The sequence below is a fragment of the Adiantum capillus-veneris genome, chromosome 14 (assembly GCF_014529385.1).
Source record: "Adiantum capillus-veneris isolate H3 chromosome 14, ASM1452938v2, whole genome shotgun sequence".
In the NCBI taxonomy this organism is placed as follows: domain Eukaryota; kingdom Viridiplantae; phylum Streptophyta; class Polypodiopsida; order Polypodiales; family Pteridaceae; genus Adiantum; species Adiantum capillus-veneris.
In genome coordinates this window covers 156003515-156013392 of record NC_140944.1, presented here as the reverse complement: position 1 = coordinate 156013392, position 9878 = coordinate 156003515, and positions in this window count along the sequence as shown.

Genomic DNA, 9878 nt, shown 5'->3' with positions numbered 1-9878 from the left:
ACGACGACGCGGGCTGAAATCTGAAAATGCTAAGGGCTGAAATCTGCAAATCTTTATCTGCTGAATTCTGACTCTATGTCGGTGACGATGTCAATGGCGACGATGTTACGATGACGACGCGCTGAAATCGCAGATGCTGAAATTTGCGTTTTCCGGGCTGAATTTGTAAACTACATTGGATCTGACTGTGCGGCGAGGATCTGCTGCGGGAAGGTGAGATTTGCGAGGTTTGGGACTTCTTCTGCGGTGTCTAACTGTTGAAAACTGAAAAACGCTGGTCTTAGGGTGTAAGGTGCAGCGGAAGTGAATGTTGAACTTTGCTCAAGATGAGTGCTCCGAATTGTGCTCAAGGTTCCTTTTACTTACGGAAGGGAGAGCCTTCCGTTCCTTTAGTGAGACAGTGCAATGGACACAAACAAAGTGGTACACTGTGAATGAAGGTGCATGAGCCTGAGAGAGAGAGAGAGAGAGAGAAGAATATGACACTAGAATGTTGTCAAACCCTCCTCCGAAGGCCCCACTCTCTATGGCGAGAGCGGTCTACTTATGATTGCATAAATCTCTACAATGCTTTGGACTTGCCGACGATGTCGACGACGATGAGGACGACTACGAGGCGGGCTAAAATCTGAAAATGCTAAGGGCTGAAATCTGCAAATCTTTATTTGCTGAATTTTGACTCTATGTTGATGACGACAATGCGACGACGACGCTGAAATCTTCATTTTCCGGGCTGAATCTGCAAACTTTGCGGGATCCGACCGTGCGGCGAGGATCTGCTGTGGGAAGGTGAGATCTGCGAGGTTCGGGACTTGTTTTGCTGTGTCTAAAGGCTGAAAACCGAAAACGCTGGTCTAGGGGCTGATTCCGTCGCAAAGATCTACAAAAATGCTAAGGTGTTTGGTAGATGCAAAAATGCTAGGGCTGAAAATCTTCATGTGGTGGGAATCTGCCAACGCTGGGGTTGATCTACTGTGGTTCTGTCGCCAGGCTGATGCAGATGCAAAAACACTGGCTGATCTGAGTTCTTGTCCAAAAAACGCTAGCTCTTCTGCTGTGGTGCAAAAACGCTAGAGATCTTGGGGTCGTGCTGAGAAGTTGCCTTTGAGAAAGCGCTCCTGCTGCCTCTTCTGCCAGAAAGTGCTAGCGCTAGGTTTCTATATATACAAACTTAGCAAAATTGCCCTACCTACTTTCCAACAAAAGTCTCTTAAAAATAATAAGTGAAAAATGTCAAAAATAGGGAAAATAGGTGCAATGCACTAGAAAATGCTCTTGATGGTTTTTGACTGGAATTTGATGGTCATGTTGTGTGCAACCAAAGGATATGCATCTAATCTAAGTGTCTGGACTTGCACAGTCTGCGAACAAACTCACAAAAGTGCCAGATCACTTCCTATTCTAGACTGACTTGACTGAACTGAACCCTGGTCATGTTGTAGCTTGTCCACGGACACATAGGGTTGGATGTGTCACTTGACATCCCCTCCTTTTCAAAGCGCTCACAGGAAGTATTATGTGTTCGCATGATTGATACGCACGCATTGTTTGAATGTTTCATTGGTGATCGTTTCCTGTATTTTAGTCAGTATTGTTATGTGATGCCTTTTCCTAGGCATGACATATTGTATGTTGAGCACGTTGCACTCATGGATGAGCACGAATGTATGTGGATTTTTCATGAAAAGCTGAAAAGTATGCATTCAAGGAAGTCACATTCCATGTCTCTTCCTTGGCATGACACAATTGTAGAAAGAGCACATGAAAGTATGAGCACCAAGTATGGACTTTTCCGTTGTGAATTGCCACAGTTGATTTCTCTAGATCATAAGAGAGAGATTCGATCTCATTGTTTGCGTGTGTGTGGTGAACGGGTTGTCACTCCGTCTCTATGTTCATCTACATTGCATATACAATCTTTAGCGAAGACAAGATTTTTTCCACTCACTTTACATGGAATGGGTATGTTTATGGTTTTGTGTTGGAAATGGTTTTAGGAATTTTCAGCCATGGAGATTCTTGAAGAAGGAAGAAGCAGGTCTCTAGATGAAGTTGAAGAAGAAAGAAGCATGACTCTCAACGAAGTTGAAGCATGGAAGACGACTTTGTGTCGCTTTCGGCGCGGCCCAAAGAAGCAAGCGTTGCAGACCTTTATGAACGGCGAAGAGTCCCTTCCAGGATTCCAGATGCTATTGGCGATCTCCCTTGACGCCAATAGTTCGGTACCAGTACCTCACTTTGAAAAGGAGGGGATGTCACGTGACACATCCAACCGTATGTGTCCGTGGACAAGCTACAGCATGATCAGGGTTCAGTTAGTCCAATCAAGTCTAGATTAGAAGTGATCTGGCACTTTTGTGAGTCTATTCGTGGACCGTGCATGCCGAGTCACTTAGTGTAGATGCATATCCTCTGGTTGCACACAACATAATCATCAGAATTCCCATCAGAATTCCCATCAGAATCAGTTAGGGGAATTTTCCAGTGCATTTAGCCTATTTTCCCTATTTTTGGTATTTTTCACTTATTATTTCTAAGCGACTTTCCAACAAAAGTAGGTAGGGCAATTTTGCTAAGAAAATATATAAGCAAACCCAAGTTAGCACTATTTGGCAGAAGAGGCAGCTGGAGCACATGCTCAACATGCACCTTCTCAGCAAAACCCTAGCAGAACCCCCCAAGTGACCTAGCGTTTTTGCTCCCAAGCAACAGCCTAGCGTTTTTGGATCAAACCACCGCAGATCAGCCAGCGTTTCGCATTTGCAGAGCCACGGCGACAAGACCACAGCAGATCAACCTAGCGTTTTTGCATCTGCAGAATCGCGGCGACAGAAACACCGATTTTCAGCCCTAGCGTTTTTGCATCTGCCAGCAACCTCAGCGTTTTGGAGATCTATCGCGACAGAATCAAGCCCTAGGATGAGCGTTTTCAGTTTTCAGCAGTCAGACATCGCAGATCAAGTCCCGAACCTCGCAGATCTCACCTTCCCGCAGCAGTTCCTCGCCGCACGGTCAGTTTCCGCAAGGTTGACAGTTTCAGCTCGGAAATGGCAGATTTCAGCATCTGCGTTTTCAGCGCGTCGTCGTCGCATCGTCGTCATCGACATCGTCACCGACATAGAGTCAGAATTCAACAGATAGAAGATTTGCAGATTTCAGCCCATAGTGTTTTTGGACAGCAGTGGAAAGATTGCAGATTTCAGGCCTTAGGTCGACTTCGTCATCACCGTCATCGTCATCGGCATAGTCCCAAGTTGCATTAGTCCATTGCATCCACATTGTACCTCTTTGTGCAAGCATAGTAGACCACTCTCGTCGACGAGAGTGGGGCCGTCGTAGGAGGGTTTTTCGACGAGAGTGGGGCTGTCGGAGGAGGGTTTTACAACGTCTCTGGTGTCGTATCTCTCTTCTCTCTATCTCTCAGTCTCATACACTTGCACGCACAGTGTCCATTCACTTTGTTTGTGATCATATCACTTTCCATTAAGAACGGAAGGCTCTCCCTTCCATAAGAACAAAAGGAACCTTGAGCACAGTTCGGAGCACTCATCTTGAGCAAAGCGCAAACAATCATTCCGCTGCACCTAACAGAACAAGGCGTCTTCATGCGATACTTGAACTTCATAAAAGTCTACAACGCTTGCTTCTTTGGGCCGCGCCGAAAGCGACACAAAGTCTTCTATGGCTCCTTCAATGCTTCAACTTCGTCTAGAGTCATGCGTCTATCTTCTTCAAGAATCTCCGAGGCTGAAAATTCCTGAAACCGCTTCTAACACAAAAACATGAACATACCCATTCCATGTAAAGTGACTGGGAAAAATCTCGTCTTCCCTTAAGGCTGTGCATGCAATGTAGATGAACAAATAGACGGAGTGCCAACCCGTTCACCACACACATGCAAACAATGAGATTGAATCTTGTGTTTCTGATCTAAATCAATCAACTATGGCAAAACACAATGGAAATGCCGATGCTTGATGCGCAATCCTTCTTGTGCTCTTTCTGATACTGTGTCATGCCAAGGAAGAGACATCGAATGTGACTTCCGTGACTGCAAACATTTGTAATCCGCATTCATCCGTGTTCATTCATGAGTGAATCGTGCTCAACGTACAATATGGCATGCCTATGAAAAGGGATCACATAAAGACGCTGACTAAAATACAGGAAACGATCACGAATGAAACACTCGAACAATGCCTGTTGACTAATCATGCGAACACATAGTACTTCTTGTGGGGGTTCTTTGGACCTAGGCTCGAGAGCCAAGATCGGTTCTTCGTGTTTGATTGAATCTTCCTGTGGGGGTTCTGTGGACCTCGACTCGAGAGCCAAGATCGGTTCTTCGTGATTGATCGAATCTGCAATGAGGTTAGCTTCACTAGAGAAAGTATCAACTAACACATCATCCTTACGAACAATCACATCGTGATCATGCAAATCATCATGCTCTTGAATAATCACATCTTGATCATGCAAATCATCATGCTTATCATTATCATGCAAAACATGTGTGTCGTGCTTCGGAAAAGAAGAGTCTGAGAGAGTCTCCTTCTCCTGATCCTTTGCAACATGTGCTTGCACATTAGAAAAGAGTCGCAACAACTCTTCGCGGTCACGCGCTATGGCTGCCATTCTTTCGTTGTATGTACGCTTTATGGCTGCCATTCTTTCTATGTGTTTTTCCTTTCTTTCTGCTTCTCTTGCTTCGCGTTCTAACTTCCTGCCCATCATTATCTTGTCGAAAGCCTCCATAGGAGTTAGTGCAACTCTTGGCGTAGACGGGGAAGGGGAGGGTCGGAAAAACCTCCTGGTGGGAAAAATTCTTCTTCACCACCCTCATGCTCATCACCTTCATGCGAAGTATCCATTCCGCTTCGGGTGATGACCATCCACCGAAGTCTTGGGTTCTTAAGTTCACGAGGAGCTTGGGTTCTTGTGGGTCTTGGTTTTTGAGGTCTTGAGGTTTTCTTTCGCTTGCAATCTGTGTTAGAGAAGGATCTTCTCTTCACCCGAGTTCTGCTCTTTTCTACGGGCGCACCCCTTGGCGGCATTGCGCTCACACCAAGGTTGCTTTTTCCCACCTCACGTCTATTGGCCGGCCGCTAAGTGCACGGTCCGTTCTCAATGAGTGAAAAGAGGCACAAGGGGAGGCTGGACAAAGCCCTTCTTTCTTGGGTTTCCTGTCACTCTTCAAAACACAATTAGGAATCGACACGCCCAAGAGGACTTGGGTTACGTGCGACCACAACAAGTAATTTTTTTTTTCTGTGGTTCTTTCCTTGAGTGATACAGAACACTGCCAAAGCTCTGATGCCAATGTAAGGTGCAACGGAAGTGAATGTTGAACTTTGCTCAAGATGAGTGCTCCGAACTGTGCTCAAGGGTCCTTTTACTTACTGAAGCGAGAGCCTTCCGTTTCCTTAGTGAGAGAGTGCAATGGACACAAACAAAGTGGTGAACACTGTGAATGAAGGTACTGAGACTGAGAGATGGAGAGGGAAGAATACGACACCAGAATGCTGTCAAACCCTCCTCCAAACGTCCCACTCTGTATGGCGAGAGCGGTCTACTTATGATTGCACAAATCTCTACAATGCTTGGACTTGCCGACGATGTCGACGACGACGAGACGGGCTGAAATTTACAAATCTTTATCTGCTGAATTTTGACTCTATGTCGGTGACCATGTCGATGGCGACGATGCGACGACGACGCGCTGAAAACGCAGCTGTTGAAATCTGCGTTTTCTGGGCTGAATCTCACCGCACGTTCAGATCCAGCGTAGTTTGTAGGATCTGCTGCGGGAAGGTGAGATCTGCAAGGTTTGGGACTTCTTCTGCGGTCTCTGACTGCTGAAAACTGAAAAACGCTGGTCTTAGGGCTGAATCTGTCGCGATGGAATTGCAAAACGCTGAGGTTGATCTGCAAGTCAAAAACGCTAGGCAGAATTCTGCTTCATGCGGTGGAAATGTGCTAACACTGGGAATCTGCTGTCTTCTGGGGAGTCTGCTAACGCTAGGACTGAGCAACTCTCTTTTGCGCTAGGCCTTCTGGTGAGTGAAAACGCTAGAGTTGTCAGGGGGGGAGTCTTGCTAAAAAGTTGCCTGATGAACACCGGGTTCCTGCTGCCTCTTCTGCCAGAAAGTGCTAGCGCTAGGTTTTCTTATATACTACTCTTCCCAATTTGCCCTACCTAGTTTCCAACAAAAGTCACTTAAAAATAATAAGTGAAAAATGTCAAAAATAGGGAAAATAGTTCTATACACTGTAAAAACGCTAATGATGGGTTTTGATTGTAATCGATGATCATGTTGTGTGCAACCAGAGGATATGCATCTATTCTAAGTGTCTCGACATGCACGGTTTGCGAACAGACTCACAAAGATGCCATATCACTTCGTATTCTAGACTAACTTGATTGAACTGAACCCTGGTCATGCTGTAGCTTGTTCACGGACACACAGGGTTGGATGTGTCACGTGACATGTCCTCCTGTCGCTTGCTTTTACCTTTGTCCTTTGCAGAATCTTTGTCTTTGCCCTTGGATCTGCAATCCTTGGCCAAATGACCTCGCTTTTTGCACTTGTAACAACGGTACTTTGTTCTTTTTCTAGAATCCGAAGCAGCATGTGCCTTGCCATGTGTGCCCACCATCTCAGAAATTTGAATTTTGCCTTGAGTAACCAACACGGCTTCCTCCTCAATGAGAAAGAGGTGAGATCATCAAATTCCAGCTTTTCCTTCGTGACTTGTAGCCGTAGGGTTCTAGCCACCATTTCATACTCTGTAGGCAACTTCGTAAGGACCAAAGCAGCTAATTGGGTACTGGTAAGTGCACTCTTCATAGTTGCGAGTTGATCATGCACAACTTTAATCTTCATCTGAAATGATTGCATGGAACCTCCTCCGGGGAAATGGATTTCAAATAACTTTCCAAGAAGGGTGATTGCTCGTATCGTGGAATCTTGATCAAACATTCTAACAAGCTTGAACCACATTTCGTTGGAGATAAGTCCTTAGTAAGAGATTCCGCAATGGCCGACATCGCCTTCGCATTGGATGCATCCCGAGGTGCTCTTTATCTTGAAGGCGGGTGTACCTGTTGTAGGAATCCCTCGTGGGACGAGGCTCCGTGCCATCGACAATATCCCATAACCCTTCCCGAGTAAACCAAAGCGGCATAATCAAATTCCAATGAGCGTAATTGTTGCCGTTCAATTTGTCGTTGGCGCTCGAGCAAGGGGGAGCCATCGTGAAGTTGCGAGCTCCCAAGCGTGTGTACCGTCTTGCACTCCAAAATCTGGCCGCACAAATCCCAAGGGGCACAAGTTCTTCCCTCCTTTGCTGCTCCCACGCCACTCTAGTAGATCCCTCTTTGCCGCACCAAAACGGCCGCACAAAAACTCCTTCTCCGATGCCCTTCTCCTGGGTCTCCCCGCCGTGGGTTTCATTCAAAAACCTAGGCAGCATGGTGGGTTTCCATGCTGAGAAGAGGGCAGGGCAGTAGAATCCTTCGTGTTGGGCAGCAGAAGGAGAAAACGCCAGGTTGTTGGAAAATGCAGGCAACCAGCAGGGCAGAATTCAGCGCTGGGCAGAGGGCAGGGCAGTTTGCAAAAACGCCAGCGGAAGTGCCATGCCAAGGAGGACCCCTACGCTTGGATGGTCACAATGCACACCCCTTTGTCCAATAGACGCGTCTCTTCGCCAAAAGCCACACTCCTTTGACGATTGGTCACACCCCTTCGCTCTACGATTGCGACTCTTCGTCCAATGGTTGCAGCTCTTCGCCGAAAGGATGTGCTTTATGTCTAAAGTCTCGTCTCTTTACCATGAGACGTGTCTTTTCATTTATGTCTCTTCGTCTCCTATATAAGGAGTCTATTGTACCGAGTTTTCAAGCATTTGTTCAATCAATCAAACATACATTCAGTCTCTTGAGTCTCATATTGATCTTAAGTATGAATTTTTAAGTCTTAATTATAGGATTAGCACCACTAATCCTCATGGTATCAGGGCAAATTTTTTTTTCGGGACCTGAAGGTTGTGAGCCTATCACCCTCGACGCAACACTCTACCCCCTTCTCGGAATTGTATGGAAGCAGAAGAATGGCGGTATATACACGTGAAAACATATGAGGTAACTCACATCTAGTTCTAATCTCCTCTTACTGCATTAGATAGTAGACGGATGTGTGTGCGCGGGCGTACTAGAGATAGAAGTGTGTGCGGGCGTACCAGTGAACAAGTAATGTTGGTGATTTGTTATGTGCCTTTTCGCTGCCAACTTGCTTCCGTGCTCGCACCCTTTCCCGGCATCGCTCCTTTGCTCGCACCTTTTCCCTAGGCAGTGTGTCCCTTCGCGGCACCCTTCCCCCCACACCCCGAAGGGTTGAAATCTGCAGCGATGGGCTGAATTTTGCAGACGCTGGGCTGCCCTCTGCAAGCGTTGGGCTGATTGCTGAATTGCACGCTGGCTGCCCCTTGAAAACGTTGTGCTGGCTGCATGATAATGCTTCGTTCGAAAAATCTCTTCGCTGGAGTTTTTGTTTTTACGCTAAGTAACCCGCGGGGGGGTCAACCTCGCCAAAAAGGGATTGGGAGGTGCAAAGGGACACACCACCAACCTTAGCAGACGCCACGTGTGAGCCGACGCCCTTCCAAGCAGGTATGGCATTTCCTAGGGGAAAACCATCGGGTTACAAGGGCAGTTTAGCGTGGTGAGCAATAAGTTACCTGAAGGAGGAAACTCCGAAGGGAAGACCGAAGCAAGTTCCATAGTACCTGGGCCTTTGAACATAGGAACTTGGTCGCTGTCAGGCCCATAACTAGTCAGCGAGATGTGTCTCTCAAGGGCAGTGCTGTAAGAATGTAAATAATCCTGGCCTCTTGCGGAAGCAGAGCCTCATGTAGTCCAGAGGAAACTAGTGACAAAAGCATCTGCCTTGAGCGTGGGTGCATAGCCTCGGTCGTTCTTGTGCACTTTTTTGGGTGTATGAGGAGAACGGCCAAGAGTGCCCGAACCCGACTCCTAAAACAAGAACAAAAATCGAGATGGGTGTGTGTGTTTGAATAAGAAGAGGAAATTGGAATAATCTTCTTATCATCCAAGTGTGGTAGATTGGTTATCCCAATTCCCTCTTGAATAATTGGACTTGACTTCAACACCTGATAGATCTTTGAGGTCTCTTGGGATTGTTTTTACGAGGTAAAATTTTCTCCTCTTCTAGCTCTCTCTCTCTCTCTCTCGTGAGAGTGCGCGTGTGCGGAAGAGAGGACCACTGTCACAAACTGATTACGTGTCAAAGCCCTGAAGAAGGGAGCCAACTTGTAGATGTGGACCGAGGGGCCTAAACCCTAAGTGAAGACTCTGAGAGGCAGAGCAACAAGAAATAAAGAAGGGCTCACACACACACAAGAACTTGCGAAGCAGGTTAATGGCGTGGCAGGTTTTCGAAAATCACGTTAGCTGATGACGTGGCAGAACTGTACGGATTTCCGCTTTTCACATTGGCGGTGTTGACGTGGCAGGACTGTATGGATTTTCGAAATTGCATTGGTAGCATTTTGGCTTTGCTTTTGGACCAGATGCTTTTGAGTTTGAAGGCTTTTCACTGTAATTGCTTTTTAAGCCAAGGGCCTTTAAATATGAGGTTAGGGCTCATTCTCTGGCATGCTTCCTAGAGAAGGTGCAGAGTGTGGAGTACCGGCTTGTACTGTGTTGATGCAATATAAAGAAATACCGAAAGGGGCGCCAAGGTTTGGAGCCAATACTCTCTGGGGTAGAATCCCGCCACTCCGTGTCGTCTCTCTCTCCCTCTTTCAGTTCAATTGTTATTGAAGTGCTAAAAGTCTGTTCAGTCTGATCTTTTCTATTG